At 39.5% G+C, this 15,267-nt stretch overlaps 1 long non-coding RNA gene across 1 annotated transcript in view; it reads right to left on the bottom strand.

Annotated features, from left to right (window-relative positions):
• The window catches only part of LOC123362802, a 46,185-nt gene that overhangs the window by 19,575 nt on the left and 11,343 nt on the right, over positions 1–15,267 (bottom strand). The window contains exon 2 of the long non-coding RNA XR_006576577.1: positions 11,998–12,105. This is a non-coding gene — a long non-coding RNA (uncharacterized LOC123362802). The remainder of the gene's footprint in view (positions 1–11,997; positions 12,106–15,267) is intronic.

Raw genomic sequence — 15,267 nt, 5'->3', positions numbered from 1 at the left:
ACCCTTGAAGGCGGTGCAATGTCGGGTCACAGCGTGCACCCACTTAGTTTGAAAACACTGTGTGCTGGTGTGGTTTTGTCCATTCTGACGACATGGCCGAAGAACATGCGATGCTGCCTTTTGAATATAATGAGTGATTGAAGGAAAGCCAAATCTCTGTCAAACCACGTTTATGTTCAGGATTTTGCACCGACAGCGCATTTGGAATGCCTCTAGCTTCCCAACTCCTCTGCTGATTTTCATAGGGTGCCCCATAATGTTCTTTTAAGAAAAATAGCAATACAATAAAAATGTTAAATAAAAGAGACACTCTTAAAATTCAAAACAAAACTAATGTGCATTTTATTGATGTAAAAATAGCACCTTCTTACTTGATAGATCTGTTCCCCTTGTGTTCAGACTCATATGTGCTTGTTTTCATGGTACAAAGTATTTTACTGCTTTTTACTCTATTGGTACCTCATATCATAACAAAAAATTAATTATAATCTCATATTTCCTTCACAAATACATTCCCTGCTTAACCTGTACATGTGTCAGCCTTGAATATCTGCTAATGTTGCTTAGGTTGTAATCAAGATTTTGCATCACACTGTGAAGGAGAGTCATGTGTGGTATGCCCTGGTCTTCCTTATTCATCAGAAGCAGAAGGAAGTTCCTTGTGAAGCTGTGGAGTCTATTACTGTGAGAGGCAATGTGTGGGCACAAGGGTATGGTTGTGAGGGGTACTTCCTTGTTTTTGAGGGTTTGCATTGGTGGGAATGTCATACTTAACCAGCTTCAATTCCTTTAAAGCCAGGTTTTTGTTTGTAGAATGTAAATGGAGTTTGCACAGGAATAGGCTGTGGGGTAGAGGTAGAAGGAACCAGATTCCAGGCAGCAGAGCACTTGTAAGCTGCTCTGCAGCCATTAATGCAGACATGGGTTGCAGTAGCTTCCACAGCCATTGTGCCGCTTTGTAACCTCGGGTTTTCAAAGTTGGCTATGCCTCATTGTAGTTTCCCTGGCAATGTCAGCACCCTTTACCAGTCTGACACCTGCTCTACAACCTCCTCCCTCTCAACCTTCCAGACATGGCTCTTGGTAGCCACAGCTCTGTGGCCACAGGGAAGGAGGACCGAACTTGCAATGTGGCCCCCCTGTCCCAGGCCAGCTGAGTGGGACTGTGTTGGTTCTGCTGCCTTTTGGGTCCTATGAGCCTGTGAAAGGAGTGGGGCTTGTTCAAGTCAGCAGAACCTTCCATGACTGCCTAGTCCAGGAAAAGACTTAAGGAGCCTTTGTGGTGACTTCAAAGACTCTTTAATCACTGCTCAGAGGAATGGATATTTTGTAATGGAAAATGCATCATATTTCAAAGCCTGTAGAGGTCAGAGGTGGCCTCTGGCCAAGCAAGAGGAGGAAGATGATAGGGATGACACCACTCCACAAGCAGTCAAGTTTACACTCAGAACTCTTCTGAAGTACAACATGTGAGTTAACAAACCTCCCCCATGACTGATCAGTGGGATGTGATCCATCACCCCACAGACAGTGGTCTGGATACTATAGCTTGCTGTTAACCTCAATTGAATGAGGGAAACATTTTATTCTATATATGCCCAGTTAATATTTTGCTGCTTTAGTGTTCACTTTACTTTAAATGGGAGAGACATGTGGTGTAAGTCAGTAATGCAGCAGAATTGGATCAACCAAAACATTTTGTGAATTCTTGTTAATTCCATGGAATTGTTCTCCCTACCCCCAATAAAAACAAAACAAAAAAATTCTGAATAATTTTTTTCCATGTGACAAACATTTTCAGTCTGTTTTCAGAACTGCCAGCAAACTGAAAAATCAGTTATTTCCACAGCTCTAGCCAGCAGTCTCTTTCATGACTGTGTAATCCAGGCCAGCAGCAAGAGGCCTAGGAAACTCTGTGTGGGGAAGGCCTAGGCTGTGTTTAGTAACCTGGGAACTAGAAAGTCAGGGAGAACTACAGAAACTAGTCACTGTCGAGCAGCCCCTAAAATGAACCCTATTTATATTAATTATAGCCAAGTTTTGTCTCCAAGGAATAATACAGGCCCATGTGCTTAGTATTCATTCACAATAATTGCCCAAATAGCACCCCTCTGGTACTGAATTAAACTGTTATCAGTCTGTATAGAGTAATAAATAGTATGGGAATATGTATAATCATGTCTACAAAATGTAAACAAACATAAAATACATGATAGTGTGGTATGAAGGTTTTATTGACAAGAATTTGGGTTGTCTGCATTACTCATGAGTGGCAAAGTCATACATGTCATCCAAAATTGGTACTAATAAAATGTTTATACCATACCCCACCATCATGTATTCTGTATGTGTCATGTATTTTACAAACAAACTACTTCAGAAGTGTTTGAGAAAGTTTTAAAAATTTGTACTGGTTCTATTTTTATATCTTTCTGCCCATAATACCAGGTACTTGAGTACCATGAGTCCATCTGGATAGACTTTGAAAGACAAATAAAAGTTACTAATAAAATTACCTAAAATAGCTTTTTCAGATTTAAAAATGTGATCTGTAAAGATCTGATATCTTGTAATCTAACCAAATGCTCCTAAATCCCACTCTTAGCTCTCTAAAATCATTCTAGTCCTGAGCATGAGAAATAATGGAACTGAAACCTGTTCTTCTGGTCAAAGATATGCATGATGCACATATCAACCATCCTAAATTTCAGATCAGTGTAATATGGAGAGGCATGGAGGAGAAGTTTCATATTTATGGGACACGGGGAGAAAAAGTTCTCTGTGAGGTTGCTGGGTTGTTTTAAAGGCAAATGCTTCAAAGTGCTCATAGGTTTAGATGCTAGTAGTCCCAACAGAGGTGTATTAGTAACCAAAATGTATTTGAGGCTGACAAAGGTGAACTGTAAGTGCAGATTATCACATGGTTCTGCAGTTTTTCACATGGATATTTCCAGCATGTGTGGTCTGAAATCAACAAGATGATGTTTAATAAAGGCAAGTGCAAATTACTAATCATAAAACTTTATGATTTATTGCCTCATGCAACCCAAAATTAGGAAAAACGAAATGCACAAATGCAAAATGGGGAAAAAACTGGCTAATAAGTAGTACTGCAGAAAAGGACCTGGGGGTTATTGTGCATCACAAATTAAATATGACCCAACAATATGATGCAGTTGTGAAAGGCAAATATCACTACATGTTAGGAAAACTTTCTAACTGTAAGGGTAATTAAGTACTGGAATAGGTTACCAAGACAGGTTGTGGAATCCTGATTATTGGAGGCTGTTAAGAACAGGTAAGACAAACACATGTCAGGGATGGTCTAGGTATACGTGGTTCTGCCTCAGTTGAGGGAGATGGACTAGATGACCTCTCAAGCCCTTATAACCCCTACATTTCTATGATGAGTGTGTGTGTGTGTGTGTGTGTGTGTGTGTGAGAGAGAGAGAGAGAATTTTGATCTATACAGGCACATTACTGTCAGTTTGACAAGTCACCGGCAATGGCATATTTTAGGAGAAGCCTTATATTTTACTCGTAACTGGAGGTTAGGCTTTCATTCCCAGGGTCAACAATTAGCTAGTCTTAGCTAAAAATTTCTGTCCACAATTGTCTCACTACATTTAAACTACAAAAAAAATCTAATTTTTAGGTAAGGGGCAGAGGAAGAAAATTATTTAAAGTAAGGAGAAGGCCACCTAATTCCACTAACACCTAGTTTGAAATTATTCTGCATTTGAATGTAGCAGCTTTACTACCCACCTCCACATGAAAAAGTGGGTAAGAATACTCAACAGTCATCTGGATCAATGGTAAATGGAGATGGCAGTTCAGTTGACCTGCCCTGTGTCATGGCCTCCATTGCAAGTGGTCAGAGTCATCACATTCAGGAGATATCTACCCTGCAATAAAACACCCCTGGCTGGCTTGGGTCAGCTGACTCAGGCTCGTGGGGTTCTGGCTGTGAGGCTATAAAATTGCAGTGCAGATTTTCGGGCTCGGGGTGGAGGCTGGGCTCTGATCAAAGGGGAGAGGGTCCTAGGGCCTGGGCTCCAGCCCAAGCCTGAACATCTACACCACAGTTATGTAGCTCTGCAGCCCGAGCCCCCTGACCCAACGTCAGCTGCCATGGGACAGCCAAGGGTGTTTTATTGCAGTGTAGACACACCCTCAGTTGTCACTACAGGGTGCCTGCAAACATAAGAGAAAAGCAGTGCTTTGTAACTACCACCTGCAAATTTCACATTGTTGGCAGGTGTTTTGCAATGGAGTACTAGAAAAGGATAATTGCTGGAGACAGAGTTGGCAAGAACAGCATATGGAAGACACATTCGATTGCACATGAGTATGATAGGTGAACTATAAAAAAAACCCTGCCGTTAAATGTTGAACAGCTGAAAACTCTAGATCATCCATTTTGTTTGCTGTGGAATGGACAAAGGGGCTTGTAATGTGAGTAGTTCATAGGCATTGCGTTGTTTGCATAACAGTTATTCTAGACCCTTCTGTAAGCAGTAGTACAAACTTTTAGGATAATAATGGTGAACACTGACACAGCTGCAGTGAAGACAGCGAAATCAGCTAATCGTTTACTTTATTTGTAATATTAATTTTATATTTTACCCTTAAGTAGAATGTGACATAAATGCTAAATTAAGCATTTATAAAAATAGTTGATATCAATGTTTTACATATCAGCTTGCACTTACATGTGACATCTGTCTAAAGGCTTTGGTTGCATGGGGTGAGGATCACTTATGGTTCTGATACTTGTCAATTGGAATATCTGTAATAATTAACAGCATGTGTAATTTTACTGCAAACCTACGTTAGAAAAAAAATGCAAAGAGGGAAGGAAGTAAAGATTAATTTTATCCCCTGCCAAATAGCTTTATGATTTATTGCCTTATGCAACCCAAAATTAGAGCCTGAGATTTTCCTTGTTCATAGTTTTCAGACTTAAGAGGGTCTGTCTACATTAGAAAAAAAGGCTGTAGCCAAGATCTTCCTCACTCCCCAGTCATTCACAGAGAAGGGGTTCCATCTGCACCCGATAGATCTACTCCCTCTCGTGTGAAAGTAGTGATCAGGTACTGCTGTGGCATTGTTCTCCCACCCCTTTCTTGGCTGGGACTCCCACAGAGAGTCTTCCATGGATACAGGAACCAAGTGAGGGGAGTAGGTGGAAAACGGATGGAAAGGAGCCAAGATCAAGGAGTAGGTTAGGTCTATGTTCAGTGAGGAGGAACCTGCATTGTCCCCACACACAGATATACAACTTGACCCAGGGAAATGTCCAGGAAAAAGTAATCCCTAGGTTGGGGAACCAAGCTGAGTCCCTCGGGGGCATATATAGCCAGTGAAAGCCATGTAGATACAGCTACATGTTGATCCTTCCCATAGTTATTTCCAGAGGTGGGGTCAATTCAGTCCTGTGTTGGTAGGTCTGCTCTAAAGATGGTATAAACATGGTTTGAACTACCATGGTTGAAACACAGTTTCCCTATCCAGTGTTTCTGTGTACTGCCCCTTACAACCAAGGACTGCTGTCTGCACGAAGTGGCAGCCATTCCGCATTCACTGCAGTTCAGACTGATATGGAGGAGATATTTGGTCTGTTATAGAACATCTTTGCTCACCCTTGAGGAGGAGTTCTTTTTAATCTAAAATAAAAGTGATTCAGTCTGACTATCCATTTACACTTTGTATATGGAGAAATACAACACAAATTGTAGGACTTTGTTTACACAGTCCTAACAATTACATAGTTCTGCACATTTTTACAGTTGTTTACAAAAAATGAATATCAACAAAACCCCCTCTTTTTGTCTAGTGGTTTGAGTCATTCCTGATAACATAGGTTATGTCTACACTACTGCTTATGTCGGCAAAACTTTTGTTGCTCATAGGTGTGAATAAACCACTCCCCTGAGTGACAGAAGCTACACCGACAGACGCATTGGTGTGGACAGCAGAATGTCGTCAGGAAACCTTCTCCCACTGACATAGTTTCTGCTGCCAATGTATGTTTGCCAGTCTTCCCTCCATTTTGATGTAAAGACTCAAAAGAAAGGTTAGCCCAAGTGGGGCCTTCACTCCTGACTGCTTTCCTGATTAGCTTATCTTAACATCCAACTTGCTTGATTTTCTAGGCAATAAAATATCTCTAAGACCAAGAGAAAACTGAAACAAAACAAAACAAAAATCACACTTTGAAATCCTCCCTCTTGGCAGCCCTCCCTTTTTCATTTTGGCAGACACTGAGAATTGCTGGCAGAACTGGTGGGGGTAGGCTAAAAGACAAATGGTTCATCGTGAATCCTTTAACTAAGCTGATATTTCAACACAAAGGATGCCAGCATTTTTCTTTGGCGTATGCTTTGTAGAATGTACATGACAGCCACATTGGCATTCTTAATATATTGGCATTACCTGGCTTATTTTTTATCTCTCTATCACTCACACAAGTGAGTTTCATGAAAATATCACATAATAGAAGTCCATCATTTTTTAGTGTTTATTTTTAGGTGCAAAAATAAGACTAATTAATAAAGCCAGTAAATTTGAGCAAAAAGAAAACACACACACACACACTTGCATGCTGATGAGCCAGTCAAGATGAAGGTGTGGTTAACAAACTTTATCTGGAGTTACCATGATACGCTCTTCTTGAGGAGAAGATTTTACAGTCACCAGGGGGAGACAGAATGTGAGGATTTATTGGTAATATAAAAATAACTGCTCTGTAATTGAAGAATGGAGAACACATTTTCAGGACTGATGACCAAGAATGCCTTGGCCAAGATTTCAAAGGTGAATTTATCAGGGTTTATCCATGTGTGACCGAATGCAACCTTGTATTCACACCCTACACACCATTGTAATAATTTTTGTACAAAATATGCCTTGTGAGGTATCATATGAAAACGAATACACCGCTACCTCAATATAACACCACCCAATATAACACGAATTTGGATATAACATGGTAAAGCAGTGCTCTGGGGGGGGGCTGCGCACTCCGGTGGATCAAAGCAAGTTCAATATAACGCGGTTTCACCTATAACGCGGTAAGATTTTTGGGTTCCCAAGGACTGCGTTATATCAAGGTAGGGTGTACCTTGCTGGTCAATATCATGCTGAAATGTGTGTAGCAACATTACATGTAAAGTTATGAAGATAAGCTGAAATCATGACTGAAGTGCGTTTACTGGACAAGTTGGGGAGTGGGTAAACCTGTTTCTCAAAGACAGAGGACAAGCTGACACCTCTAGCCAGGTCTCATCAAAGCTGATGGAAAATCAGCTATCAAGTGACCATTCTTTGGCAAGGAAGGGAAGCAGGAACAAACAGATCTGCATCTTAGCAAACAACAGCATGGAATCTCTTTCATCACCAGACTCCTTGTCTCCATCCTCACAGTGGGAATTAACTTTTTCTAGGGGTCACCTTCAGAAAAATGCATTTCAAAGTGTGACTAAACTGTAAAAGTAAAGAAAAACCACCCCAAATTCTCTCCTGTATCTGTCTCTAGTCTCTCTCTCCTTCACCTCATAAGACAAAAGTAACGGACTTTGGGAGCAGATCTTGGCCTGAGAATTTGGTCAGCAATGTTACTGGAAACATGTGGTAAAGGACTTCACCTTGAGTCTAGTTTAAGTTTTAGTATAGGAAGCATTTTGTATTTATTTCTCTTGCAATCGTTTCTGACTTTAATGCCTTATACTTGTACTGACTTAAAACCTATCTCCTTGTAGTTAAATAAACTTGTTTTATTCTTTAATCAAAACTAATCCAGTGTTGTGAACTGTTTGGGTAACTCCATTTAGGGTTGCAATATTACATATTGATCCCCTGAGAGGGGCAATGGACCTAATATATCTGAACTATTCAGGACAGGGCTGGACAGTGCAGAACACCTGTTTTGAGGAAAAATATAGGACTGGGAGTGTGTTGAGGTCACTCTGCAAGTAGTAGCTAAGGGTGGTAGAAGTCAGAGTGTGACTAATGTGTGGCTGGCAGGCTGCAACTATGCAGACACTCAAGTGTTACCTGCATGCTGGCAGGCCCAGATAGGAGCTACAGCAGCAAAGCATTGTGAGGCACCCAAGTTTGCAGGGCAGGAGTGACAAAGCCCCTCATGGGTCTGGATTGCAACCCAGAATGACACCATGGGAATTCCAGGTATAGTTATAAATAAACATTTGACCACAGCACATCTAATCACTACAAACATCAACCAATATAAAACAAAGGTAATGTAATAAGGTGTATATAGTAAAAAATCATTTTGTTCTTGATCAGAATGGTTAGTTGTTTTCCCCCAACTAAGAAAAGTTAAAAATTGTAGGAACAAAACTATAAACTCTAACTTTCCAAATATTGATATTTACTTCAGGTTTGCTATGTTAGTGAGATTTGCAAAAAGTGACAAAGCAATGACAGGTTTTTCTACTTGAAATAAAATTGACTGTAGTGTTAGAATTTATTATTAGTAATAAAAGACTGGATTGTAAGAACCTAAGAAGTCAATATGGAAAAAGCCCAACAAGCTCTACACAGAATGAATAACAAACCATATATTTTTCAAGCTGTGACAGGGTACTGCATAAGAATACTTTAGGATGGATGCAAACAATGTGCTGGGGAGAGTGACAATAAAACAGGGATGGCAGCATAAAAAGAGAATGATGAACGCATTAATACAGGTAAAAGTGTTAGATAAAAGATCACAGGGAATGGCAGAAAATTCAGTCTAAACAGATCCTGAATAATCTAAAAGGAAACAAGTGCTAGGTAATGTGGTGACACCAGATGTTCTTCCTCAAGGACATTGTCAGAATATTTCAGTGTACATATATAGAGATTAATATTTGTCTATAGATAATACATTTATAGATACTTATTCTCTCTCTCTCTCTAATATATATTTGGTTTTGAAATCTCCATGATAAATTTCTACAATCATGTGATAAACTGTATTTAGGGAAGTTTGCACCTTTGCCTGCCTCATCTGCACTACCCTCGCTAATCCTTTGCAATGGGACTTCTTCTGGCGATACAGAACATCTAAGCTATTTCTAACAGCTGTCATATTTGTTCAAATCTGCTATAAAAATAGCTCCTTTTTTCCTTCCCATGTACTCCTCCAAATGTGGAATTTCCCCTTCAGTTTATCCTGCTTCCAAGATCCAGTCATGGATTAGTGTTTTTTTTAAGATCCAGTTCCGTTTACCTCTTAATCCACCAGGGACACTGACAAGAATTGAAGGGTCCGTTATTAGAACAAAAACTGATAATATGGTAACAAGATGCTTTATAAAAAAGAAAATTTCAATAGATGGAAGAAAGATGTTATTCTTCTATACAAGAAAAAAAAGAAAAGCAACCAAAACTTATTAAATCCTTAATTTTTAGTCCAGAAAAATTGTAATAGTGCTGGATTTCAGATTAAAGGATTCTTGACCAGAATTCTTCACACAAATCAACGTTCTTTAACAATTGAACCAACACAGAAAACAAAGAACCTAATCTGTGTGTTTATATTGACAATGAGAGTGCCTCTGTGATGCTACAACATAACTAAAAATTAAATTATATTGTGAGGCCTACATCATGATATTTTTGTTATGTTCTGTAACCTATTAATTTCTGGAATAACATATTGATTGTTGATTGTTTTATATTAGATTACAGTGTCCTTGGTTAAGGGTTTGGCCTGTTGAACAACTACAGTACCAGGATTAGCAGAGTGAGAATCACCATTAGGATTATCATTATAATGGAGCACACAAAGAACAATGACCACAACTGATGTGCTTAGTTCTCAACTGTCCTTTTATTAAGAATCTTACTAAAGAGATAAACAATCTCACAAACAAATACAACAGCAGAGAACGAGTGAGCAAAGTGTTTAGCCCTATGACTAGCATCACGCACATCTCCTGCTGGGGGACCTTGGAGTGTCAGTCATTATCTTCCTTCTCCTCATCTTCATCATTATTACCATCATCACCAGTGGTTGCTATCCTACCGTCTTCCCATAGGTTCCCCCATCACACAGGTCAGGCAACCCCTTTTATTCTGAGTTATCATTGTGCCTGCTAAGGCTCATACATATGCAGAAGGATTCCAATCCTTTTTTCCTTATTCATACTTCTGCACCCCAATAATTTAGGGGTGCCCTGTTTCTCATTTTCTATCCCCTTGGTTCCCAATATTCTCATGAACATCTATGTCAATGAGTTACTGTAGCAATTTGAGGTTATTACGGAATCCCAGGCATCTTGAGGTATTAACTGTACACTGTGGCATATTTTCTAGACTTTGCTGCATAGTTTTCAGGACATCAGACATAACACAGCGGTTCCCAAACTTTTTGCCAGCACAACCCCATTTTAATAAATTATTTCCTCCCAAGACCTAAGACAGCATGGGCCATTTTGAAGAGCAAAATGGCATCCTCCACTCAGTGTGACCTCGCATGCACCATACATGCAAGATCACACCACAAGAGGGACGCCATTTTGCTATACAAAATGTTGTCCTCCGCACAGCATGACCTTGTACGTATGCATCATGACCTTGTTTTCAATGGCAGTTAGGTACCTAAATAATGTTGAGGATCTGAGCCTTAATGATTTCAGCGGGCTTTAGATCAGGCACTTTGATGCTAATACTTCAAAATTATTTTATTTTACTAGTAGTAAGCACTCTCATGCTTCATCTCTCATGGTTGCCCAGTCACTTCTCTTTTTTAAAAAAAAAATCCTTTTTTTCTTTATTTTTATATATATATTATTCAATATTTGAGATCTAGGGACGCCTGAGTGCCCTTCCCAAAATGTGTGTCATATATCCTAAGCCACTGAAAGGGTGAAGGAAAATGATACTGTTGATTCAGACCTTTTCTAATATAAAGGGACTGAAAGATGTGTCGATAGTCTTCAAGCCAGGTTCTGGCCTGCAAGTCAAAGGAGGTTTTGCACCCATTACATCAAGTCCAAGTCTGGTCCTTCAACTTTAATTTACAGGGGAAAATTCAACAAGTAGCAAATAACCAAAGGGTGATCCCTTTTGTTGGTCTGTAAAACTTGGACCACTTGCTTGGAGTGTCTATACAATAATTTTATAATAAAACATGTGTTTGTAAATATTCCTGGTCCTTTAAATTCCACCTATCCTACAAAGTGTGCCATTAAAGAACATTCACTTCCTATTTTTAAAAAAAAAACTAAAGATGCAGGATTGGTGGAATTTAGCACTATGCTGAGGCAGTGGTACAATATTGCCTCAAAGGGAAGACAGCCGCCTGAGTCACCAGTAGATGAAACTTATGCTTATCCTTACAACTGCAGCTGTTTTACACAACGTAACTTGTGTTGAAGTGACCCGTCGGAGAGATTTTCAAATTCTGGCAAACAAGTTCCTACAAAACACCTTGTGCTTTTTGTGTTCACCCACAAGGCTTGGGATGAGAATAGGGAGCCTGAAAGATTCCAATCTTTCTATATATATATACAAGAATTTTAGTTTTAGCTGAGAAGGAGAACAGTTGAGGTGGAAGACTTTCAAATGACAATATTTCTCAGAGATTTTTTTTCTAGTGCCTTATTGCGTGCTCCTGACTTGAGAGACCTATTAAATAAAGAGCGTGCACTAGCCTTTCAAAACTCTCACCATTCTATAAATAACCCACATGACATGTACAGGATGTTTAAACAGCATGACAGGGTTTTTATGGAAGAATTTTCTCTGCAATAAAAGTAAAGTCAAAACATCCCAGGGATGGCAGCTATTTTCAAGCAGTCATAGGAATATGAGAGCATATCAGGTGGCAAATTCTTCATGATCAAGAGTGAATATAAACAATGAATTTTATGAGGCCAAAGCCATCCCAGCAAGATCCAAATGTGGCTTGAATGGAGTTAACCAAGAAGTGACTGCTCAACGTTTAGTAAAAGCTTCAGCTAAGTGAACAGTGAAAAAACAAACCGTTCCAGCAGTAAAGATATCTGCCATCAACATTTTCTAGAGTTTGCCATCTGGGTCCTGCAGCCATCAATCAAGCCTTTTGTGTGATTCCAGCTGTTGACTTCTCTCCTTCAGAGTAGAAAGACATGAGAAAATAAAACAGAAGAATTAGAACAGCAGCTGGAAGCTTTAGTTAGTCAGCAGGAAAATCTCTTCCAGACATTAACTGGCTTATGATTATTTTTGATGGTATGAAAAATTCAAGATGTCCACATTTGTCAAAAAGTTTTGCCCAGTTCTACTCATAACCTGCTTTTACAGAGAAGTTGCATACTCTGAACCCCCCATGATTTTAGTGAAACTTGTGGATTCCCATCACCTTTTAAAATCTGGCTATTGTTCTTTAACAGAAAATCTCAGGTTTATTATAAAATATTCTAGGTGCATCTAATTACAAAGAAGAGAAAATCACATAAATGTATGTGAAATATAATAAAAAGAATAACAAAAACAACATGCAACGAAAGGAATTAAAAGGTAAATTATGACCGGATGCTTAACTATAGGGGGAGAGAAACACAAGCCAAAATAGGGAACAAACGGGTTAAAGAATATTTATATAATTTAGATATGTTCAAGTCAGTAAGGTCTGATGAAATTCGCCCTAGGCTACATATGGAACTAGCTGAAGCAATCTTGGAACCATTAGCGATTATCTTTTAGAACTCATGGAGAACAGGTGAGGTCCCAGAAGACTGGAGAACTGCAGACATAGTACCTATCTTTATAATGCGGAACAAAGAGGACCCAGGAATTATAGGCCAGTCAACCTAACTTTGATACCTGGTAATATACTAGAACAAATTATTAAACAATCAATTTGCAAGCACCTGCAGGATAATAGGGTTATAAGTAATATCCAACATGGATTTGTCAAGAACAAATTATTGGAAACCAACCTAATTTACTTCTTTGACAGGGTTACTGGCCTAGTGGATACAGGGGAAGCTGTAGATGTGATCTAGATTGATTTTAGTGAGGTTTTTTACACAGTCCTACATGACATTCACATAAGCAAACTAGGGAAATGCAGTTTAGATGAAATTATTATATTAGAGATCATTATTATTATAAGATGGGTGCACAACTGGTTGAAAGACTATTCTCAAATATTAGTTATCGATGGTTCCGTATAAAACTGGGAGGAAGTATCGAGTCGATAATGGAGTGGAAAGCATGCTTATAAAATTTGTGGATGACACTAAGCTGGATGACACTAACCCTTGACAAATTGATCAGAAATCAACAATATAAAATTCAATAAAGACAGGGGAAAAGTACTTCACTTAGAAAGGAAAAATCAAATGCACAACTACAAAATGGGAAATAACTGTCCTGCTGGAAGGGATCTGGGGTTATAAAGCATCACAAATTGAATATGAGTCAATTTGCACAATCTGCACAACTGATGCTGTTGTGACAAAGGCTAATATCATGCTGGGGGTGTATTAACAGGAGCAGGGCCGGCTCTAGACCCCAGCGCGCCAAGCGCGTGCTTGGGGTGGCATTTTGCCGGGAGGGCGGCAGGCGGCTCCGGCGGACCTTTCGCAGTCATGCCTGTGGGAGGTCCACCGGAGCCACGGGACCAGCGGACCCGGTGGACTTCCCGCAGGAATGACTGCGGAGGGTCCGCTGGTCCCACAGCTCTGGTGGACCTCCCGCAGGCGTGCCTGCGGATGCTCCACCGGAGCCTCGTGACCAGTGGACCATCCGCAGGCACGTCTGCAAGAGGTCCCCCAGAGCCGTGGGACCGGCGTGCTTGGGGCGGCCAAATTCCTAAAGCCGCCCCTGAACAGGAGACACAGGAAGTAGTTGTCCTGCTGTACTCAGCACTGGTGAGGCCTCAGCTGCAGTACACTTCTGGGTACCACACTTTAAGAAAGACGTGGACATATTGGAAAGAGTCCAGAGGAGAGCAACAAAAATGATAAAAGGTTTAGAAGACCTGACATGTAAGGAAAGGTTGAAAAAACTGGGCATGGTTAATCTTGAGAAAAGAGGACTGAATGGGGACCTGATAAGTCGTCCAATATGTTAAAGGCTATTATTATAAAGAAGATGGTGATCAATTGTTCTCCACGTCCACTGAAGGTAGGACAAGAAGTAACAGGTTTAATCTGAGACAAGGGAGATTTAGGTTACATATTAGGAAAAACTTTCAAACTATAAGGATAGTTAAGCACTGGAATAGGATTCCAAGGGAGGTTGTGGAATCCCTGTCACTGGAAGTTTTTAAGAAAAGGTTGGACAAAGACCTGTCTGTGATGGTGCAATATACTTGATCCTGCCTCAGCACAGGAGCTGGACTAGATGAGTGCTCGGGGTCCCTTCTAGTCCTACATTAGTATGATTCTATTATTAAGAAGAAGGAAGCAGACATATTAGATTATAAACTCTTTGGGGTAGGGACTTTTTTCTTCTGTGTTTGTACAGTGCCTTGCACAATAGGGTCTATGACCTGGACTCTAGGTGCTACCATATTAATATGGTATTGATAATCTTGGCACCTTGGTGATTCAAAGTACGGATGAACAAAAATCATTTTCGGCTTTAGAAATAATAGGAAAATGTCAGTGTTGATTAAGGGTAAAATATTCATTTTCGGTTAACTTACGTTTTTCAATAAGTATCAAATGAATTAACATTTTTAAAAGGAATAGAAGTTATATGTCTGCACCTTTGAAATGTATTGCCAGTGCTTTCCAATGAGAGAGCTGATCACTCAGTCCTGGGGCCAAACTTGGCCCCAGCTGGTGGTTATTACTACAGCTCCCACAGTGATAATCAGCCGATTAGTTGAATAAAGATAATGACAGTCACATGTATTTATAAAAATCATTTAAAATATTCCTTTTAATGTTCTGTCTATACAGTATATAGTACATAGTGGTACAAATACATACATGACATCTGCATGCACACAGTATTATTTACTGAATATTAGTTTTATCCTGAATTATAGCTAAGCACAGGAAAATTCCTTTAAAATACTATTTTCTGGGATTAATTTAATTAAATACGAACTTTTTATATATCCCCTACAAGTCAAAATAAGTAACGAAAAACCTTGATATTTGTCAGTGAATCTTAGAAATGTTATAATGAGTAGATAAGAACTATTTGTAAGTAGCATGTTAATTGCTTGTATGCAAAGGGCTGTTGTTGAAGAGGTTTGAAAAGTGCTTGAAAACAGTTTGTTTGCTTTCACTCTTAAGCAGGCTAAGCATTCCC

This window comes from Mauremys mutica, chromosome 2 (assembly GCF_020497125.1).
Source record: "Mauremys mutica isolate MM-2020 ecotype Southern chromosome 2, ASM2049712v1, whole genome shotgun sequence".
NCBI lineage: Eukaryota > Metazoa > Chordata > Testudines > Geoemydidae > Mauremys > Mauremys mutica.
The sequence above is the reverse complement of the archived record's forward strand: the minus strand, read 5'-3'. Positions and strand labels throughout refer to the sequence as shown.